General features: G+C 38.8%; 1 protein-coding gene across 6 annotated transcripts in view; it reads left to right on the top strand.

Moving 5' to 3' along the window:
* Window positions 1–2,225: 2,225 nt before the first annotated feature.
* HNF4G (hepatocyte nuclear factor 4 gamma) overlaps window positions 2,226–23,753 on the top strand; it is a 122,623-nt gene continuing 101,095 nt past the window's right edge. For 2 of the 6 annotated variants that reach the window (XM_041768889.1, XM_041768883.1), the window contains exon 1: window positions 2,226–2,387. The gene's annotated coding sequence lies outside the window, so the exon portion shown is untranslated. Of the gene's footprint in view, window positions 2,388–2,495; window positions 2,674–2,859; window positions 2,946–22,552; window positions 22,761–22,810; window positions 22,899–23,753 lie in introns of those variants that run through there. The other 4 variants (XM_041768888.1, XM_041768886.1, XM_041768887.1 and 1 more) reach the window with 4 other exon arrangements.

Here is a 23,753-nt window from a genome sequence, read left to right as displayed (position 1 = left end):
GAACCTTTCCCCAAACATTTATCCTTCTCTCTTCTTTCTGATGGTGTTCGCCCCACACCTCCTTCCGCGGAGCATCAGAGGACGACTCCTCCGTAGAGCACATTTTTCATTTTCAGCATCATAAACCCATGCCACGAAGAACTGTAATAAATTAGTTTCAGGAAAAATATAAGTGATGCTCTAAAGCTCTGTCAGCTGGCATCCGTTGATCTAGTAACAACTGCCGGCCCAAGTGCTCATAACCTTCCTTTGGTTCTTAATGTCCCTGTTTTGTTAGTTTGTTTGTTTAGGCATCTAAACCAGCCCCTTCGTGCCTTGGAAGACAGAGGCTTGACAGTGCTACATGAACTCTTGGAGATTGTTCTAAATCGAACAAATGCAGTAATTCCTTTAGGTAATAGCTAAGTCTTAACAGACTTTCTACCTCCTTGATTGCGCTGCCATTTCTCTCATCGTTAGTCAAAATCCTTGTGGTGACAAAAATTCTCTGGCAAAGGTTCTACATGTGGTCTCAAAATTTGAACACGGAACATGTTGGCGATCATCTCCCGGTAGGTCTGTGACTCTACGACGCATCGATGATGAATTGATCACCCCATACCCAACCCATTGACGTTGTAAATTGTCCGCAGTGAAGTAAACCGAGACTCTTGAACTAAAACGTGGTTTCTCTGCTGGGAACAGCAGATGTCAGGTAGCATTAAAGCTCCCGCGAATGGGGATGGAGAATTTGTCTGGAGTCTTTTAACGTTTTATGGGAATTATATTTACAGTTTGGCAGATCGTGTGACAACCATCAGCATCTAGGGGTCTGGGAATAGTTTTAAGGAGAATGTCCACAGGTGATCTTTGAACGACACCCCTGTGACAGATTGTTGAATGAGCACAACCCGTTAATTGTCACTCTTCCGCCCCAGCCCTCTGGGCCGCTTTCTTGGAGCCCGCGTGGAGAGGCCGGTTTGCAGACCGCGTGGGCATCAAGGACCCAAAGAATGTGTTTAGCTCAAGAAGGTCGATTTAAAGAAAATAGTATATGATTTCTCCCTTTTGTTCTGATTACGAAAACGACCAGCGACTTGTTTTTAAAAGAGCCTTTCAGCGAGAGATTCAGAAGGAGGAAACTGGGAAAGTTTAGTAAACCCGATCAAGAGAGAAAAAAGGAAACCCCCCCCCCCCAGCTCTTTGATCTCCCGGGCCGTGTTATTACGGAGTCTTAAAACAACCGCCAACCCCTGGTCGGAAAAGAAAGAAAAAAAAAAAAAGAAAAAAAACCCCTTACGGATTAAGTAACTATTTATCTCATGAGGATAATTACTTGTTCGACCCGAAGTCATTCATTCCCGAAACCACCAAGCTAAATTGCTGAGATGTCTTTAAAAGCCGCCGCTTCTGGGCCGTACCGCCCGCGGGACCACAGCCCATCCAGGTGACCGGCGCGGCGGGGCCGGGGCCGAGGACCGCGCCCCAAGGCTGGAGCCCGAGGAGGCGCCCGGGGTCGGGGGAGCGAGGAGGGGCCCGCGCCGCCCCCCACACGGCGCGCAGGTGCCGCGGACCACGCCACAGGTGGCCGGCGCGGGCGGGGCGGGCGGGGCCCCGGGGAGACGCTCCCGGCGGCCGAGGTGCAGCTCAGCGCGCGGGGTGCGGCCGCGGCGCCGTCCCCAGGCCCCCACCCGGGCCCCTTCACCACACTTCCGGCCTCTGCAGGCCTCATTGGCTCGCAGCGGGATCCGCTCTGGGGTCAGGCGCTTTTGTCCACCGACGCCGGTGCGAACGCACCGCCCCAGAGCGGGCGGGGGCGGGGGCGGGGGGGCGGCCCTGCCGCGGCCGAGCATCCCGGGCCTCGCCCGCCCCGCAGGTGCGGAAGGGGCAGGTGGCGCGTGGCGCTGCGGAGGCCCCGGAGCCGCGGCGGGGCACGGCGGGCCCGGCCCGGGGACCGCGACACCGCTGCGCCGGCGGCCTGGCCGCTTTCGGTTTTCGCCGAGGCTGCTGGTTACTGTTTAACTCCCCACCCACGTCGCAGTTTGCTCAGTGAATCGATCGTTCGGTAGGAGTCAGGCCGCTGCCCGTCGCCATTGAGCGCAACTAGTACTGCGGCATATGGTGAAAGCCCCTGCGGCAGACCCCGACACACACAGTCCAGCCCCAAGCAGACAGCAGCGACCCCCGCGAGCCTCCGGCCCCCAGCGCCCCCGCCCCCGCCCCCGCCCCCGCCCCCGCCCCCGCCCCACCTCCACCCCCAGCTCCGCGCTCCGGAGCCAACTTCCCAAGCTCGGAAAAGTGCGGCCCCGGACGCCGCGGCCCGGGGGGGGGCGGGGGGGACCCGCCGGGACATGCGGCGGCTGCGGCGCTGAGGGCGACGCGGGAGCTCCGGGAGCGCGTCCGCGCAGGTAAGTGGTGCGCCCGCCCCCCCGCGCCCCCGCGCCCCCGCCCCCCGCCCCCCGCCCCCCGCGCGGGGCCCGGCCCGGCCCGGCCGCCGCCGCTCCCCGCCGCTGTCCCGCAGGAGGAGTCCCCGGGCCCCTCGGAGCGGCCGCCGCCGGGGCTGAGCCCTGCGATCCCCTCGCCGGGCGGGGATGAGGGCAGGTCCCGCCGGGGGCACGCGCGGGCTGCGCACCCAGGACAAGTAAAATAAAAGTTGGATTCGTTTGGGAGAGAAAAGCTGTGGGGAGGGGAGAGGTGAGTGGGGGGTGTCGTCGGCGGGTCACGTGGTTGGCAGGTTTCTGGGGCCCTTGGTGGAGTTGGTTGGGGGGTTTGTTTGGTTTTTGAGGCCTGGGGCAAGGCCAGGGCTTCTGGATACCCCTGGGCCGCCGAGCTTTGTGGGGAGGTGCCGGGCCTAGTCTCACCTTGTGCCCCCCCCCATAGGGACACTTCGGGAGTGAGCATCTTCCGGGGACGCTGCTGCTGGGAGATGAGTTGCGGAACAAGCTATATAGTTTATACACACCCAGGTGTGTGTCATGGTTACATACATCATAACTATGTACGGTTCTATTGAAATCCTTTTGGCCTCCTTGGGGAAGAGATGCCCTTTGGAAGCTTGTTTGAGCAATGCGCCCCTTAAGCCATAACCATCCCACGTCTACGGGAAATAGGCCAGCACGAGACGGTCTTTGGATTGAACGGGATGTGAGCCTCCTGCCTGATGCGCCTGTTTCTAAGGCTGGCCCAGCGCGGAGTCAGGGGACCCCTCTGCAGCCTGCATCTTCCCTGAACTTTGACTTGACACCAAGGCCCAGGGGGTGGCAGAATGCAGAAGCTCTAAACTCAGAGGGCTGTCCTGAAAGCTAACCACCTCATTGATAGCAACGTTTCCTAGTTTTTGTTTTGTTCCTCTTCTCACTTTTCCATTCTTTTTACACGTAGCCTCTGTCTCTCTGTCTCTCCACAAACATTTATTCAACATTAAAATAGTCTTCCTCTCCAGCTAGCGCTGCTTTTACATAATAATTCTGCTGTCCCCACCCACTCGCCACACCTTCCTCTGTTTTTCCTCTTCTATGGACACATCATCAGGCCACCTGATCTATTTATTATGTATTTGAAGTCTGTGGCCAAGTAGAGTTGGCTCCTCCCTGGTTCGATTTGTAGGAGGGGATGGAAGAGACAGAGGTAAGAGTGCTGCTGAACTACTCATTTTTCTCTTTTAAAAGTGGAGTAAAGGGGTGCGTGGCTGATTAAGTCATTAGAGGATGTGGCTCTTGGTCTTGAGGGTCCTGAGTTCGAGCCCCAGCTTGGGTGTATAGGTTACCTATGTAAAAAAAAAAAAAAAAAAAAAGGCGGAATGGAAACTGAAAGCCGTTATTCTCTTCTTTCCATCTCTCCTAAGCTCCATTTTATGGCGTACAAATAGAATTTTTCTCGACATGCTTTATGAAGGTAGCACAACACTTTTACTACATATGTCTACTAAGATCTCATAAGCCTTTTATTCTGCAGTTGTGATTCTAAGCATATGGAACAACACAAATTAATTTTGAAGATTGCTGAAAAATTTTTTTAATACTCACATGCAAATTTTATTTTTGAGGGCCCCATTTCTTTGAAAATTTTTGTTACTTCTGTGAAATCTAAAAGTAATAAAGCAACATGAAAACTATAGTAAAATACAAAGTGAACTCCCCTTTTCCACTTCATATGTGTAACTGCCATTGATGGTTGGGCTTGTATCCCTTCATGTGTGTAACCACAGGAACTTTTCTCTCGTTATTTTTAAAGCTTGGATAATGGTTCATATCCTACCAGTGTTCTGAAATTTATTTTTCATTTAATATCAAATATTTCTGTCAATATTTGAAGATTCTTTTTTTTTTTTTCATATGTCCACCCAATGTAGCCAGCCAGTATCCCCCAGAATATTCACTTGGTCATAGGGAGGCTCACTGTACAGAGGTGACCGTCTGAGGAGGAAGTGAAGACTGAAACTTTGACCTTAACAAATAGTGATGTAGTGAATGTCTGTGTACATTATCTTTGCAAGGAGATAGATTTATTGTGAGATGAGAATTGCTGGATCTAGGGGGATGGTCTCTTTAAATTTGATAGATATTTCAAGGAGCCTTAAGTATCCACCGTGTATTTACCATGCCCTCACCAACACTGGGTAATATTGATGTGTTTAAAGTGTTGCCTAACTGGTTGAAAACATGATTTCTCATTGTTGGAGTTTTATAATTTGGAAATTATATGAACCAGTCTTGGAACATCTGACTTAGAGAGCTTGAGAATTTTGTTTTAAAAATATAATAACGTACAGGGGCACCTGGGTGGCTCACTTGGGTAAGCCTTAACTCTTGATTTCAGTGCAGGTCATGAGCTCAGGGTTGTGAGACTGAACCCCATGTTGGCCTCTGCGCTGGGAGAGGAGCCTGCTTAGGATTCTCTCTCCCTCTCCCTCTAGCCCTCCCCTTTGTGTGTGTGTGTGTGTTAGCACATGCTTTCTCTCTCTCTCAATTAAGTAAATAGATATATAAATAAATAATGAAAATATAATAAAGTAGAAAGGGAATTATATGTGTTTCAAAATTCCATCTCATTTTGAGCTTGTAAAGGATGCCGTTCCATTAGTTACTACCCATCCATTTACTAAATGAATGGCTAGAGGTACTGGTACCTTTGGATCCTTAAGCTAGATGCAAACAAAATAATGGTGTGTACAATGATACCTTCACGTAGAATCACTTCTCTTCACACTCCACATGGGAACTGTCACCTATTGATATTAATCGGTTCATACACAGGCATAAGGAGCACTTCAAGCGAGGCTTACTCTTACAGCTGAACAACCTATTTAGGAATATTCTTTATATATATATATAGTTAATACTTACTGAACTCTTAATATGTGCTATGAAATTTTCTAAGCATTTGCATGCATTTTTTTCCTTCTAGATTCTTTAAAAAATTTCTAGAGTTCATAATAATAATCTCCCCATTGTCAGATGGGAAGAATGAAGTACAGGTGATAAAACTGGAGGTTCAAATCCAGGCACCATGGCTCTAAGGCTATGAGAGTAACCATGGCTGCTCTACTTGGTCATCCGGTTGCTCACTGCATAAAGATGACCCACTGAGGGGGAAGTGAGAACTGAAACCTTGATTCCTCCACCCCCAGGCCAAGCTATATTCCCTTGCTCTTGTCTGACTGTTCCCTGGGGAAGACACTTTTCTTGGTCACAAAATATCTATAAGGGCTCATAACAACCTTGCTTCTGATGTATCAGGAGCTGTATATATGCACATTTATTTATGTAAGTAAGTACCTTTGTAACTCAGTACTATCTTGCCCATTCATTATGAGTACACCTTCAAGAATAGATCTGCTTTATTGCCTGTACTCCCTAACTTAATACATATATAATACATGATGTAATGTGTGTATATTTGTATATGAATATTTAATACATGATCTTTTATCATATTTTATCAAGATGATTTTCTGGAAAATAATAAGGGGTTCATATTTTCCTTTTTTCTCTTTTTCTTAACATTTTGAAGGACATGAAGATCTTTGAGGGTGACCAACTCATGGCATTTGAGCCAAGAAAGAAGGCTTTGTTTGTTGTCACGTTGAGATGTTTATATCCCTGCCCAACCATTTCTTAAAAGGGGAGCAGGGAATAGGGGACTTGGGAAGTCCACCTTCCTTATTTTTGAAGTATATGGAATTATAAACACCTATCATAGAATTGGTATGCTGATTATATATGTTAATACATGAAAACATTAGAACAATTGGCATATATTAAGTACCCAAAATGTATTCTGTATTGCTGCTATTGTGATAGAATGAGATAATGCATCTAAAAGCACTACTTGATTTATAGTAAGTTGTTAATAAGTGTCACCTGTTTTTATTGGCCCTCTCTCTAGAGAAATTACATTTACATACACAAACAAATTACATATGTCCTCAAGAGTTTATGGAGCCCTAGAGACCTGGCTAAGCCTTCTAATAGGCCTCAGAGATACGATGATGAATAAGAAAGACATCGTTCCTGACTTCATGGTGCTTTTTAGCTAAGCAGTGTCCAAGGATTGTCCTAAATATGTTCAGTGGTCAGAAGATGGGCTTAAGATCTGGGCACAAATTTCAGCCTTGCTCTCTGCCAGCTGTGTATCCTTGAATAAGTTAATATTTCTGTGCCTGAGTTTTGAAAACTTATAAAATGAGGATAATAGTCATTACTTGCAAAGTATATGTGTATTAATTCTTGTATTATTTATATCAAACATTTTATCTGTTGAATGTTTGATACTTTGTCTATATTTCAGTAAAGAAGAATCACATTTATCTATGAAAGCAAAAAGTCAACATAAACATCTAGGCAATGTCTCTCCATCTCATTTAAAGTATTGGCTAATAATGTCATCTGGGCACATTAATTTAGTTTTGTTTTTTTTTATTTTTGAATCTTTGAGTATTGTTCCTCTAGTTCATACACTGTCTCGTGTTTTGCTCGTGCTCTTAGCTTACTTAGGATTATGACATCTGTCCCAGTATTTGATCTTTTTTTTTTTAAAGATTTTATTTGTTTATTCATGAGAGACACAGAGAGAGAGGTAGAGACATAGGCAGAGGGAGAAGCAGGCTCATGCATGGTGCTCAATACCAGGACCCCAGGATCACAACATGAGTGGAAGGCAGATGCTCAACCACTGAGCCACCCAGTTGCCCTTGCTCGTTTGTTTCTTTTGCATTTACTTGTTTCAGATATCATGGTTATAAGTTGCACATAAGGGATGCCTGGGTGGCTCAGTGGTTGAGCGTCTGCCTTTTGGCTCAGGATATGATCTTGGAGTTCCAGGGTCAAGTCCTGCATCGGGCTCTCCTGCTTCTCTCTCTGCCTATGTCTCTGCCTCTCTCTCTGTGTCTCTCATGGATAAATAAATAATACAATCTTAAAAAAAATGTTTAAAATAAAAGAAAGAAGTTGCATGTAAAGTTGATATATATTAATTTAGCAGGAATTTTAAGTTGTATACACCTTACTAGGTGCCTAAATACCAATATAAATAAAATAACATCCCTGATCTCAAACACAAACAATCTACTTAGAAAACAAACACATATAATCATCTATAATGTAAGGCAACAACTATTTCATTAATATAATAGGTAGAAATACCATGGAAAACAGAAGCACAAAGGATACATGTAGCTTGAGTAGCCAGAGAGGAGCTAATAATTTTCTGATTAGAAGTTGTTGAGTGGGGATCTTTTCTACATCAGAAAGGTGTTTGGGGCAGCGGAGGTTACAATTGGAGTAGGTGGTATGGCAAGAGATGACATGGAGAAGGAATACTGGGGAGATGGTGCCTAGGTGTCAAAGATTTGAGCTGTGTCCATTAGGCCATGAGGAGCCATGAAAAGTCTATAAATAGGTTGGGTTATGAAAGATTTCCCTCTTTTTTCCCCTTAAGGTTGACTGGCAGCATTCAGGGTCAGATTGTTGAGTATTTAAATAGAGTATGTTTCCCTACTTTGTGCTAATTTTCAGCAAAATAATTGCTATTTCTAACCTGAATTTTTTTAAAAATTATTTATTTATTCATGAGAGACAGAGAGAGGCAGAGACACAGGCAGAGGGAGAAGCAGGCTCCCTGTGGGGAACCCGATGCAGGACTTGATCCTGGATCCCAGGATCAGGTCCTGAGCTGAAGGCAGATGCCCAACCGCTGAGCCACCCAGGTGTCCCTCTAACCTGAATTTTTGCAATAACTGTTCTCCCTTCCTAGTCCTACTGGCCTCCAGTCAGTGTCCCAGATAGCAAGTAGACAGATGTAGAGAATACAGATTGGACCATTATCTTTTTTGGGTTTAGGGTTTTTTTCCCCCTCCATTTAAAACAATTTGTTAACTTCTAATGCTCTTAGCGTGAAGGGCCAAGTGACTGAGTCCATGATTTTCTTGAGATCCCTTACTTTAGGCTTCTGCTGGAATACATCTCTTGGTTCCTCAAATGCATGCTTCTCTATACTTTCAAAATACTGTTTCTGTTCTTCTGGACACTCTTAGCCACCATCACCATCATTTTTCCCTCATCATCCTAGCCAACTTCCACTTACCTCACAGGTCTGTGCTAAAAACAAAGCAAAACAAAACAAAACAAAAAACACCTTTGAAATCTTTCCTGATCCAATATATCAGTTTCCTTGTATCTTGTTCCTGATGTGACTGTTACCAACTTCATCACATACTGTGGTTGGATGTTTGATGATCATTCTTTCAGGCTGACTGTTGGGCCTCCAAGGGTAGGAACTGCATTGTTCTTGCCCAATTCTTTAGTTGGGCATTTAGCTGAAGCTTAATGAAAAAATGTTCACTGAATGAAACAACTATAAAAGAGAAGAAAGGTGAAAGAATTAAAATGCTTGTTAAAAACCTAATTTTCAGGCACTGTATTCTCTATTTGAGGGTAAAATAATGACTAGAAATGATTCTCTCCTAAACTTTTCATGTCTGGTTGGGGATATGAATAAAAAAAAGCTATTACTCTGGTAAGTGCCTTTTCCAGAATAATATATAAATAGAATAGTATAGTACATACCCTTTGTGTTGTCCTTTTTCTCATTTAGCATAATAATTTCAACATTCCGTTGTCTTGTTGTGTGTACCAGTAACTTATTCCTTATTTAAAGAAACAGATATGTGAGGTACAACTGACATACAATAAACGGCACAAATGTAAAGTGCACGATTTAAATGTTTTGCATAAGTTTATACCAGTGAAACAATCACCATAAAGTTAGTGAGCATAGCCAACATCCCTAAGGTTTCTTCAGGCTCTTTTGTAAACCCTGCCTCCTGCTCCTACCTCAGATAACCACTGATCTACTTTCTGCCCCTGCAAATTAGTTTGCATTTTCTAGAATTGTTTATCCATGGGAACATAGGGAATTCTTTCACTCAGCATATTGTTTTAAGATTCATTCATTTTGTTACATCTATCAATGCTTGCTTGTTTGTTTGCTTGCTTGTTAAATAGGATGACACTCTATGGATATACTATACTTTGTTTATTCATTGACCTGTTGATGAACATTTGGATTGTTTCAGTTTTGCTTCAGTTTTGGCTTTTGCAAATAAAGGTACTTGAACATTCGGGTACAAAGTCTTTGTGTCGACATATCCTTTCATTTGTTTTGTATACTGTTGACCTTTGAACAATATGAGTTTGAATTGCACAGACCCATTTTTTGGTGGATTTTTTTTTATAGATACAGTACAGTGATATGAATGTATTTTCTTTTCTTTATGATTTTCTTAATAATGTTTTCTTTTCTCTAGCTTACTTTATTATAAGACTATAGTATGTAATACATATAACATACAATGTGCTAATCAACTGTGCTATCAGGAAGGCTTCCAGTCAACAGAAGGCTATTTATTAGTAGTTAAGGTTTTGGGAAATCAGAAGTCATATGTGTATTTTCAATTGCATGTGTGTGTGGGGTCAGGGTCCCCAACCTCTGTGTCGTTCTAAGGTCAACTGTAATTATTGAGAAGTATAATAGCTGGATTCCATAGAAGGAACTGTCAGACTGGTTTCCTGATTGTACCACTTTATGCTCCCACCAATAGTTCTAGTTTCTTTACACTCTTACCAATATTTGGTATGCCCAGTTTTTAAATTTTAGACATTCTAAAAGGTGTGTGATGAGATCTCATTGTAGTTTTCATTTGCATTTCCCTAATGACTAATGAATCTGAGCATCTTTTCTTGAGATTATGTACATGTATTTTCTTTGGTGAAGTTTTGTTCAAAAACTATGCATCTCCACCTGTCTTTTAAAAATTGAGTTATTTTCTTCTTGTCAAGTTGTAAGAGTTCTATATATAGTATAGCTACAAGTCCTTTATCAGATATAAGTTTATTCTCTCCCATATGAATTTGTTTTTATACAGGGGCTAGGATTGGGTCAAGAAAAGAAAATAAATGATATTTTAGTCATTAAAAAGAATAGCATACATAAATGAAAAAAATAAAGTTGGTTTTATGACTTTATGAGGCCCCATTGTGTGGTAAAATAAGAAAAGGTAGTGGAAAGTTAGTTTACAAAAATAGGAAAAGGACTAAAGATAGAGACTTTTTTATGTCATGCCACAGAATTTAGACTTTTTTTGAGCACTAACATTAATAAATATCATTATAACTAAAATGATACTAATAATTGAGCTTTACAGTTTATAGAATTCTTTTATATGCACAATTTACAGTGCTTTCCCGTACATTATTTTATTTAAGTCCTTTGACAACCATGGGAAGACAAAGACTCAGAGCCTTGTGCAGTCATTATTAAATATAGCTTTTTAGATTTTGAGCCAGTGTCTTTTTAGCTAGTGTGTGTGTGTGTGTGTGTGTGTGTGTGTGTGTGTAAGTTTGATGCAAGAGTGATAGTTGGGTTGATCTGCAAGGGTTTGGGAGGACATTCTTCCAGTAGGACAGGGGATAGTGTCCTGTTGAGTTCTGGGAGATGGTACAGTAGACCCTGGTAAAGGTTGGGGAGTAAAATGAGAATTTGCAGTTAATGTGGAATATTTCACAAAAATTCCAGAATCTCAGAGCATTTTCTAGACTCTGAATTTTCTTACTTGTCCTTTATCTGTAAACTGATTCTAGATGAATTAAGTAAAATTATATGTATTTGTTAGTTAATTTGCTAAGGAAATATATAGAATGACCCAGTTTTTAAATCTTTAATTTTTTTGTTTGTTTCTCTTAGGAAATTCAAAGATAAAAACTTCAAGGAAGTTTTTAAACATAATCCTTTGGTTCAATATATTCTGTTTCTCTTGTCCTGTCCAGGGCACTGAGTTGTTTCCCCATACCACTGACGTGCACCATTTGTCAGCTTCAGAAATATGAAAAAATTACGTGCTGAACAGGCTCACAATTTAGGATTTCTCTTTCTTTTCTTTTCCTTTCTTTTCTTTTTTCTTTCTTTTCTTTCTTTCTTTCTTTCTTGCTTGCTTGCTTTCTTTCTTGCTTTCTTTCTTCTTTCTTTCTTTTTCTTTCTTTCTTAGAAGTTTTGACATTTCTTCATTTGCTCCTTTTTTGCAAATCTTTTGACATTTCTTCATTTGCTCTCTTTTTTGCAAATCTTTAATTCTTGTGGCTTCTTTTCATGGTAGAGAAATAAAGGGATGGTAATCCAGAGTAACTGAAATACTCATACTCTCCATTGAGGGATTCATTCATATTCTAAATACTCTCTTATGAGTACATAAAAGCAAATTAATAGTTAGGTTTAATGTGTCCATACACATTGCTGTATGTTATCTGTATATCTTTTGTGTAACCATTTCAAAATCACTTTAAGAACTGCTCAAGAACTGTGCAATATGTTTATGCAGACTTAGCATGGACTGCTGTTTTCTCACCAATTAATCTGGAATGTCAGAGGGTCTTTTAAAGCATCTTTGCAAAATCCTTCTCATTGAGGGTATACCATTTGGATAGTTTGGGGGCAATGTTAGCCAACTGACCAGAGCCCCACCTTACTCATGGGCACAGTGTGTTGGTAAGGGTTAAATGAGGGGCATCTGGCTGGCTCAGTTGGTAGAGGATGAGACTCTTGATCTTGAGGTCATGAATTCAACCCCCACATTACGCGTACAGCCTACTTGAAAAAGTTAAATGAGACGACTTTTAAAGCATTCAGTAGAGTGGTACACAAGGGAAACACTGACATCACTTGCTCCTTTGCATTTTCTCTATATTAAATTAATATTTCTATATAGTTATCCCTATTTCTGTAGGTTTCATATACATACATATAAATGTAAACATAAACACATACACATAACTTATGACTGCCATTAACTACTGTGCCTAGTTACCATTTATTAAACACTTTCTGTGTGCTGGGCACCCAGTGCTTCACATAAATCATTTAGTTTTCACACTAACACCATAAGGTCTAAAGTATTATTATCTCCCCACTGCGCAGAAGAGGAAACTGAGGCAAAGACATAAAGACCCAGCAGAGACTGCACAGCTAGTTATAAGTAAGTGTCAGGGCGAACTGAGGCCCTTCTGCTAAAGAGCGGTTTCTTCTTCTAAGAGAGATTTTATGCAGTTAATCTCATTTGATTTTTAGGCTAAAATGAAGTAAGGTAATTATATATTCCTCATTTTTCATATCCCATCATTATTTATGTGAAGCATGTAAATGATTTCACTGGGCTCGTTTGAGCATACCTGATACTTGTATGTAAACAAATACCGTGGTGGATTGATGCCTGAGACAGGTTGGAATAGATCATAAGACACTGAACTGGAGCTTCTAATGGAAACTAATTTATTAAAATCAGGGATAGTAATGATAATAGGCACATATTTGATGAAGTAAAATCTGATGCTTAAGGGATGGACTTTCAGAATTTTAACTAGCTTTGCAAAATGAATTGAAGCATTTTGAATATTAACTTAATTGTAATTGTGTGTACATTATTATCTTCTCTTCAGGAGTCATGGATAAGTATGAAAAGTTTCCTAAGTTGTGATTATTTATTTGATAATGAAATGTTTTAGGAAGCAAGGTTTACAATTTAAAACCCTGAAGTATTGTTGTTGTTGTTTTAATATTTTTTAATTTATTTATTCATGAGAGACACAGACAGAGGGGCAAAAACAAAGGCAAAGGGAGAAGCAGCCTCCCTGTGGGGTCCCAGGACCCCGGGATCATGCCCTGAGCCAAAGCAGATGCTCAACTGCTGAGCCACCCAGGTGCCCCAAGTCCTGGAGTGTTTTAAAAGATGATTTTTCTTTCTTAGTTTAGTTGATCACCTTCTTTCTGGACAAAGAATCCTGCTACCTGAAATTATCCTCATTATGGATATGTTAAATAAGAAATATAAGGATATTTATAGTTAGCATATATAGTATATACTGAACTACTTTCCATTACCACATGGCTTATGAATTTTAAGGGTCAATTTTTTTTTCTATTCATGCATTGATTCCCAGAAAGTTGAGAGTTACACAACTTGCAAAGTAATTGTTATCTAAGTAGAGAGTATGTTTGATATATGTCCTCAAATTGCATTAAATACTTAACTTATAAGGGAGAACAAACAGTATGCATGCATAACACATAGTTCTTTTACTTAAGCCTAAAACAGTTTTGAGTAACGTTGTTTCCTACCTATATAAAGTACATATTTTTTCTTGTGAGTCAAAAACCTGACATTTCATTTTGTGAAACTGAATTGATAACTTGGATATTTGAAACAAGTAGCTATGATAAAAATGTATCCTTCTTTAAAAAGGGTTATAATTCAATTAGGCAAGAGTTTTTGAGTATTATGTGCAAAACATGTAGTGGTTTAAATGATATAAGGAATAAATAGGATCCCTAGAGTTTACAAACTAGCAAAATAGTTGGAGAAATAAATACAATAATAATTCTCATTCAAGTTGGTTTATAGTAAATTTTGTAATATACAAATCACTTATTCCTGGATACAGATACAAATATATGTATTCATTTCTATAGAAATACATACACCAAAGAGATTGTATAGCTCCTCTTTATTACATAGTGTATTCCAGATATTGGTAATGTATGCAGAACTTATCTCAAAAATTTTTTTTTCCGCTTGAAGAAAACTAAGGAATAAAATATTTTTTTAAGCTAGATATTTTAGTACTGTAGGGCTGCCTTAACAAAATACCAGAATCTGGGTGTTTTAACATCAGAAATTAATTTTCTCACAGTTGTGGGGCCTAGATGTCTGAGATCAAGGTATTGGTGGGTTTGATTTCTTCTTGGTCTTTCTTTCATGAATGTCTGTACCCTAATCTCCTCTTTTAAGGACACCAGTTTTATGTTCGGGCCCATCTGTATGACCTCGTTTTACCAAGTACAGTCATATTCTGAGGTCCTGGGGGTTGAGGGGGAAGGCACAATTCATCACATAACAGCAGGGTAACCGTAAGTAATTTAGTCTTACTACAGTCTTATATGTTCAGATCTTCCTTATGGTACATGCATATATTCGTTTTAGACTATAAATTAAATCAACTCAGTCCAAAACCAAAACCACTCATGTTGACATCTAGAAAGCCTTCTTCTCTCCTAATACTCACCCCCCAATCCACATAGTCATTCTTGCTTTCATGCAACCTCCCTTTTGGCCAGTCTGATTAGGACAAATGGCAAAAATTGATGTGGCTTGAGGATATCATCTAGATTCACTGAATAGACATACAAAGATGGATCTTCTATGAATAAAACAGACTATGAATAATAAGTCTTTTTTTTAATTTCTATATGCTACATATGTACATACTACTATTTCCCCAAGTTGGCCTTTGAGTAACTGGTACAGCATTTTAATTAAGTAGCAGTAGAAGGAAATTCTGTGGGTATGTATATTTGGGGCACTGAGACTCTGAAAAGTTAAAGAGCAATGGCCAATTAAGCTAACTCCAAAATAGGGCAGGTACTGTGTCTGCATTTTGGAGAAACATTTTAAATATGTCTTTCTTTCAGATTTCACTCTCTACTGTATCCAAGACCTCACATAAAACATATATGCTGGGCAGCCCAGGTGGCTCAGCAGTTTAGTGCCGCCTTCGCCCAGGGTGTAATCTTGGAGACCCAGGATCGAGTCCCATGTTGGGCTCCCTGCATGGAGCCTGCTTCTCCCTCTGCCTGTGTCTCTGCCTCTCTCTCTCTCTCTCTCTCTCTCTCTCTCTCATGAATAAATAAATAAAATCTTAAAACATATATGCCTCAACTTAATTTAGGAGCACTAAGTTTTAAGAAGCATTGGATGCACAAAGGAATATATACAATAATTCAGGGACTACTAACCAGTTATTCCATGAATTAAAGAGCCATACAGCTAAGCACCACTGATAATGGTAGCAAAAGGGCCAAAATGCCAGACCAGTTCTGAGGGACGCTATCCATGGCTGCATCCTCTCTTTCCTGGTCAGGAGAGATAAACAAAGACACAAGGCCTTTCAGGTACAAAGGGCAATTTCTGTATTTGAAGTTATGCATTAAACAGATTGTTTCAGAATTTCTCAGGTAGAATCCTGACAACTCAGCTTGCAATAAAAGTGCCACGATTCATTCTCACAAACATTTTTCGTTTCACTCACGATATAATTGCAAATCACAGGCATTTGAAGCAGTGTGCTCACTCCAGTGGGTCTGTTTTAAAATTGTGGAAGATTGGTTGCATTATGTCTTTAGCCATCTTGCAATAAATATCTTAGGAACAGTAGTTCATTGATTTAGAGAAAATTATCAGTCTTGGCATGGGGTGGTATGTGTAAAGCATTTAAGACAGAGGGAATTAGACAGTAGACCGAGTTGCTGAGTGACCCTTGACAAGTTATTAACTTGTTTGTGCTTTAGTTTGCCCGTCTCTAATCTAGAGGAATACTACAGACTTTCATAGGGTTGTGAGAAGCTTAAATTGGACAACACCAATAGAAGACACCACCTAGCACCATTTTCTAGTACTTGGCAGTTATGTAATAAATGGAAATAGCCTTTCTTTTCATCTCTGTGATGTTTAATTTCCTCTTATGATCCTGGAAGTAGTTATTAAAAAAAACCTTCTCAATTTTTCACATAAACCATAAACCAGGAGTTACCCTCTTCTGTTATATACCTGATCTAATTTGAATTAGAGATCAGCCAATATCACCTCCAAACAAGCCTTGCAATTTCCACTTCCCCTCCATCTCTGCTGCTGTGTCATCCAAGCCACAATAATGGCATATCTGGACAACTCCAGCTGCCCATTAACTGTTCTCTCATTTTCCATAGTGTTTCCCTTAACATAAGTAAGAACCTATCACCTCCTGTCTAAACCCATCCAGTTGGTTGCACATTGTGCCAAGAATAAAATCCAGACCCTTTGTGTGACCGCTGAGGCATTTGATGACCTGGTCATTCTCTTACTCCTGGCCACATCCATGCATCCATGTTTTCTCCATTATCAAAAAAAGCCAAGTTATTTTTCACAACTTTGGCCCTTTTCATTCAAAACTCCTTCCCAAATCACCACCACCTCCCATACATAAACATGACCTGAATGTCTTCACCTTTTCCTTCTGTTTAAATGTCACCTCCAAAATAAATAAATAAATAAATAAATAAATAAATAAATAAATGTCACCTCCACAGAGACGGTTCTAGGAGTTTCCTCTGATTTGTGCCTTCTTCATATTTATTGTTGTTTGGAGATAATCACATCAGCCCAGCTGGCTGAGAGGTCTCAGCAGCAGAAACCGTGAACATTGTGAAAAGGGCTGAAACAAAAGGCTAGGAGAGCAAGAGAAGAAAGGAAATACAAAATTTTTAATAAAGTAAAAAAAGTCTGGCACATTCTTTAATCTCTTTAAAACTTTTTTTTTTTTAATAATGTGGAAGCTTCTTTACATTTTTACATCGCCACATGTCAAGAAGGTTGAAATAAGGGAAAGTAATTTTGAGAATCTATTATATTTAACTCAATATATCAAAAATGTATTAACTTCCATGTGAATCAATGTAAGTATAACAATCATTAATGACATAGTTTACATTGCTTTTTTTTTTTTTTTAGTAAGCCTTCAAAATCTAGTACATTTTTATGCTTGCAGCACAAGTCAATTCCCACTAGTCACAGTTCAAGTGCTTAGGACCACATACCATGTTGGTCAGTGAGGATCCAGTAGTGAGTCGAATGAGATTCAGTCCATACCACTCTTTCATTTGCCTGGGTTGACTCTTTATTTAACTTTGGGACGATTGGTTTTTCAGATTAGATATGTCAGATTTCTGTTTTCAAAGACTTTTTAATCAATTCATGGGCAAATATTTTCTTACATTTATGAATATGAAAAACCTATCATTTCTTTTTTAATTATGTTTGAAGACAAATAGAGTTAATAAGGGTTAGTTTACACCAGAGAATTCATGGTTCTGCTAGACTTTCTGCTACTTGTAAGATTTAGTTGTAAGGCAGTTTATATGGAGTGGCATCTACAAGTGATTCGCAAAGTTGAGTGGTCATCAGAATCACCTGAAAGCTCATAACCATGCAGATTATTGGACCCACCATGAGAGATTTTGATTCTGGGATAGAGCTGAGAATCTGCATTTCTCAGTATTCTTTAAGGTGCTGCTACTGAAGCGGCTGAAGACTGTTACTGGTGCAGATCATATCCTCTGCTCTCAGGCACTGTGCTTGTCAGGATTGTCCTGAGCAGCACCGTTCATTTCGTCATGTGGTCAGTGATGGAGACCTTGGAAACCACTATTTTTGTTTGTGTGTTTGTTTGTTTGTTGGGGGGTGGTAATCATTAGTGGAGGACATTACCTGTACGTTCATTATGATGCTATATTTCACATGGAGAATGGAGGAGCAAAAGAACCATAGAGGGGGAGGAAAGAGAGAACCATATAACAAATTTCAGAACAGGAAATTGTTAAAGAAATGTCACTAAGATGGGGGGAGGGGAGAGCAATACAAGCTCCCTGATGACTGCCTCTAATGTTTTGCTTTGAGAGGTGGGGAACGGAGTCTATATTCTAGGTCCAGATGATAGACTTTTACGGAAGCAATAATAGCTCTGTTGAATACTCAACCACAGTCTAATATGTCCCCTGCTGTAATTTATCTGTTTTTCTAGCCATTTAATACCCACTAAGTTCCAGATCTTACAATTAGCTTTGAGGATCACATGGAAACAACTACCATTGTTTATATGAAACGAATAATGCTCATACAGCTAGTGTATCTTGTTGAATTTCTACAAAGCTGCTGTTGTGTGAATCAGGCCCCTGCAAATACTAGATAAAATTAATGTTAAATTTCTGAGTAATGAGAAAAATCCTTACCAAACTAAATATAACTTTGATAAAACTGTGAGTTTGAAAATTTTTAAAGGCTAAATTTGGAAAAAAATCAAATGAAATTACTCTTTGTTTTTTCTGCAAGTCTTAATTTTCCTATTGCATTATCTAATATTTGTTGAGTACTTATCATTGGCGGGCATTGTTCTAAATGCTTTATCTGCTTTAACTCATTTAGTCTTCAAAACAACCCAATGATTCTATTATTATTGTTCTTATTTTTAGATGGACATTATACATCTAGTTTATAGCAGAGATGGTATTTTGAAACACTTACCTGCTCAAACACCTAGCTGATATTCAGTTGCCTTAGTTTGTTCTTTTAAGGCAGGATTCTCTGTTCCTTGATCTTCTGTTCTACAAACCTACACCCAATTACACATCGATTTCAATTTTTTGCCTAGAATTTTTTCACTTTTGCATAATTTCATGCTTAGGGTTTCCTCTATGTCTTCTCTATGCCATTTACTTTATCTGAAGTATAATCCCTTTTCTTTTTGCTTAGATCTACAAACCTACACCCAATTACACATCGATTTCAATTTTTTGCCTAGAATTTTTTCACTTTTGCATAATTTCATGCTTAGGGTTTCCTCTATGTCTTCTCTATGCCATTTACTTTATCTGAAGTATAATCCCTTTTCTTTTTGCTTAGATCTATCCCTTAGTAACATTTTACATTAATTCATTCTTGAAATATTGAATATATTTATACATATTCTTACTGTTATTAGAGCAGAATTGTAACAACTTCAAAGAATTTTTTAAAATGAAAATTGAATTTCCCATTATTCAGCACACACACATTTCTGTTTTTGTACTTTTTTACCTACTCTTTTATATATATGTGTGTTTATGGGCATGCATAGCTTTTATATTTATTCACCATGAGTAATTTGTATTTGGATTTTTTCACTGATTATTTAATTAAATTTTTTTCTTATTAGAGAAGTTTTTTGAATTCTTTTTGCAATATCATATAAAATTCCATTGAGTTGAAATAACACAATCCACCTAGCCATTTTCCTATTGTTGTACAGGTTGATTTTAATTTTTTTCCTACTCATAATTTTGTAATGAATGTTTGTACATGGACAGAGCTTTTTAAAAAGTTGATTTATTTCTCTAGTATTAATTTAGTAAGTCAACAAGTCAGCTTTCTTTAGCTTTTGACACATACTGTTGTATTGCTTTTGCTTTTAACTGAAGATTTTTTTTATTGAATTTTGACTTTTCTTAAGGACACATTCAAATTTTTACATATGTAAGACATAATCATTGACACCTAAAGTATTTCCAGTTCCCTAAAAAAAATACCATGGTACACTTACTCACACCTAGGTTATATCTGCCTGTTAACTGTACTGCTGTATATATTAGTAGCTGATTCTTTTTCATTGTTCTGTAGTGTGCCATTGAATGAATACACAGCAATCAATTTACTAAGCCTACTGTCACTGGATATTTGGGTTGTTTCCAGTTTGGGGCTATTACAAATAAAGCTGCCTTGAATGTATTTTATGTCATTTGTTGGACCTGAGCCCTCATTTCTGATGAGTATATTTCCAAGAACAGAATTACTGGATCATAGAGGATACATATGTTTAGATTTTTTAATTTTCTTATTATTTAAAATCAATTTAAAATACTAGTACAAATATTTCTATATTGTAAATTAGTAAGAATATTATACTCATCATACAAAGGGGAGAGAATTAATAATTTAGGAAAGTAGTTACCAAGTTATGTTTAGAAACTGTGTTTTGTTCATGGCAAAACTTAACAAGCCTTAGATAATTCCCTTTCTATCTGTACAAATTTATCATACATGGAAGTATATAAGTATTACTGCAGATAAATATTCCTAAACTATTAAATTTTTTTATATTAATAAAAATAGTGATACCTTTTTAAAATTGAGATGCAATTGGCATACAACTATTATTACTGCTTTGGCTGTAGGCACCTTTTACTGCTACTTTTCGTGGAATTTGCCCATGTGTGTCACTTCACATTTAGTAAGTACTGAATACACACTACCAGCTGACAGGTAGGTATTTGCTTATGTTAATGAACCTCATGAAACCATACCCTTGCACTGTGTTTAAGATAGAGTTCATGTAAATAGTTTAGGTAAGCACAGCACCCGCAAACACCACACACACAAATCATGAGCTTTACCGTGTATTAGTGAATACAATTTTGAAAACATGCTTTTTATTTAAGTAAGGTTATGAAAACAATGAGTTTTAAAGAATTTAAGCTATTCTCATGCATTATATCTTCTTCTCCTATTATGGGAAAAATTTCTCTAAATAAATTGGATGATTCTTTTATATCCTCTCTTACACCTCTCAACCAGGAAGTGAGCACAAAAAATTCCTCTGACACCGACTTTCATGCAGTCATTAAGCAGCTTTTATATTTGTTAGGGTGTGTTGGCAATAAATATCTTCTCTCTGGGACTCCCAAATTATAGCCCGGTGTGAAGCTTAATTATATCATTGAACTCCCACCAGACAATGTTTCCTTTATTGCAATTCTTATTTATTGGAAGATAAAAGGGTATAAAGTGAAAAGAGTAGTTGGGAAGTGATAATGATTGGCTAAGTACTATGAAACTCCCTGCCACTGATCAAACTAGGTTAATGTTTATTTTAGTCCTCAGGAGTAATAGTCACCTGTTAAAACTCCATCATATAAAGCCATTTCCAGGTCTCGGGGTCATGTGAGGTGGGAGACAAATAGAATGATTTATTTTAAAACCAAGATACACATCAGATTTAAACATTTTAAATTTGTGTGTTCTTTTCCATATTGTTATACAAGTGGCCTTACTTTTGGAAAAATAAAATTGGAGAGGTAATGTTTAAAGATACTACTATTACATTGGAAGTGAAGCTATAATAAGTGATTTTTTTTAGGACAGTTTTAGCAATAAATGACAACATACCCCATATTGGCTCTTTGCAGGTATGTTTTCACTCATGCTCTCCCTCTCATTCTTAGTATCAGAATGAACATTACCTTCGGAAGACCAGTGAGTAGGCTGTAGTATTGAGCACCTAATAGCATCCAGATTTTAACTATTGGAATAAGTATTAAAAAATTAAGAATATTGTGGCATCTACTATAGTACCTTATGCATAATGAGTGTCTCAATAAATATTTGTTGAATAAATGAATATATTAATGCAATAGATTAGATTTTTTAAAAATGTATCCTTCTTTGATTTAGATTAACAGCAGGTATATTGAGAAAAATGTAGAAAATGAATAAAACTTATATAATACTTCAATAAATGATAGGTATAGCAAAAAATATAACTCATGATTCGTTCATTTAAATGATCTCTGAAAGTTTGAGTAGCACTTTAAGCCAGCAGTTCTTGTCCTGGCTGTATACACTAGCCAAGCACTGTACATGTGTATGAGGAGTTATGTATTCCAGTGTCTATCACTAGAACAACAAATAAGACATTGCTTTCCACTCATACAAAGGGTATTATATGGGAGTACGAATGAATGAACCTGAAGTAAACCATCAATGTGGTTGGACCTCAGACACTTGACATTGAGTGAAAGAAGCAAATCAGAGACGGATATATTGAGTATGATTTCTTTTATATGTTTTCAAAAACAAAATATAAACACCGTTTTATGTAATATGTAAATATTAATGTAATTATTTTCTGTGAAGAGGGAAGATTGAGAATAATGATCAAAATCTCCTGTTAGGGATCCCTGGGTGGCGCAGCGGTTTGGCGCCTGCCTTTGGCCCAGGGCGCGATCCTGGAGACCCGGGATCGAATCCCACGTCGGGCTCCCGGTGCATGGAGCCTGCTTCTCCCTCTGCCTGTGTCTCTGCCTCTCTCTCTCTCTCTCTCTCTATCATGAATAAATAAATAAAATCTTTAAAAAAAAAAAATCTCCTGTTAATGCTTAATTACTTCAGCATGTACCTGGCAGGTGGATATATGATTGTAGAAAGGCACAATGAGGCTTCCACAGACTGTCAATGTGTTCTTTCTTTATTTGGGTGATGTTATTCAGTGTTTCATTTATTATTAATATTTAACCTGTACAAATACATTATATATATATGCTTCCTTTTCTGATATATTTTACAATTTAACGAAATAAACTGCTTCTTAGGGGCACTAGTATATTAGGTCATATCTTTGTATTCGTGGAACTTTCAGCTAGAGTAAAGGTACACATTAATTCAGTAATTGCAATTACTATAGGCTTATTGAATGAGAAGTACGTTGTGCCATAAGGCTGTGCAATAAGTAATATGATCTAATCAAGGAAGTGCAGAAAGACTTTCACTGAGAAAGGGGAATTGAGCTAATATCTAAATAATGAGTGGAAACTAACTTGGAAAAGAAGGAAGAAAGGTAAGAGTACTTCTTGTAGGGAAACTGATATAGGCTTTGTGGTGCAGGAAGGAGCACAGTGAATATGAAGACAAGAAAGAAGGACAATGTTTTGGTGCAAAGAGAGAAACGAGTGTTGGGAAGAATATTATTCAAGAGGTATGTGGGACCAAAACGTGGATCTTATAGTTATATGTTAAGACTTTTGTCATTTTCCAGAGTGATGCGAAGCATTAGAGATGTTTTAAGTAGGGAGATCATTAGAACAGATTTACATTTTGAATATATCATTCTGGCTGCAGCTGGGTAGGGGCAAAGGTATACATGGGTAGACCAGTGGAGAGTCTATTTTAGTAGTTCAGGTAAACACATTTTGAAGGCTTGGATGAAGGTACTGTAGAGGGGGTGAGAAGATATAGATGGATTTCAGAAAAATTTTGAGGGCAAAATGTAGGGGATTTGATAATGGAGTGGATTTGGGGAGTGAGTAAGAGATACTTGGAGAATGATTTCCAAGTTTCTAGCTTGCTTAAATGAATGATTGGTGGTACTCTTAACTGAGAGAGGGAATAGAAGAAGAAGACCACAGGTTATAGGGACTCTACATTGTCTGTTCATATTTATACATATTAAATGTGTGCATGTTAGACTTCTGAGTGCAGATACTGATCTAATTTAGACCATCTTTCAAAAGTGTGTTTCTAAACTGTTTGCATTATGTCTTAAACTGAATATTCAATACAGCATAAGACCTTTTTTTCTCCCTCTCTTTTTAGACAACAGACAGACATGTGAATATAAGGGAGGTCTTTTTTGCCTCTTTCTTGCATTTCGATTTCTAACCATCACCCCTTCCTTCTACCATAGGAATCTCTTGACTCTCGATTTAACATAGTGGAGGATTATTGGTTCTTTGCTGCTCATCATGGTTAAAATAATACCCTCCCTCAATAATGAAGCAAGTGGTGTCTATTCTTAGGCTTGTTCCAGTATTAGTGAAGATCTTGACATATC

The sequence above is a fragment of the Vulpes lagopus genome, chromosome 9 (genome assembly GCF_018345385.1).
Source record: "Vulpes lagopus strain Blue_001 chromosome 9, ASM1834538v1, whole genome shotgun sequence".
NCBI lineage: Eukaryota > Metazoa > Chordata > Mammalia > Carnivora > Canidae > Vulpes > Vulpes lagopus.
This window is presented reverse-complemented; position numbering and strand designations above follow the sequence as displayed.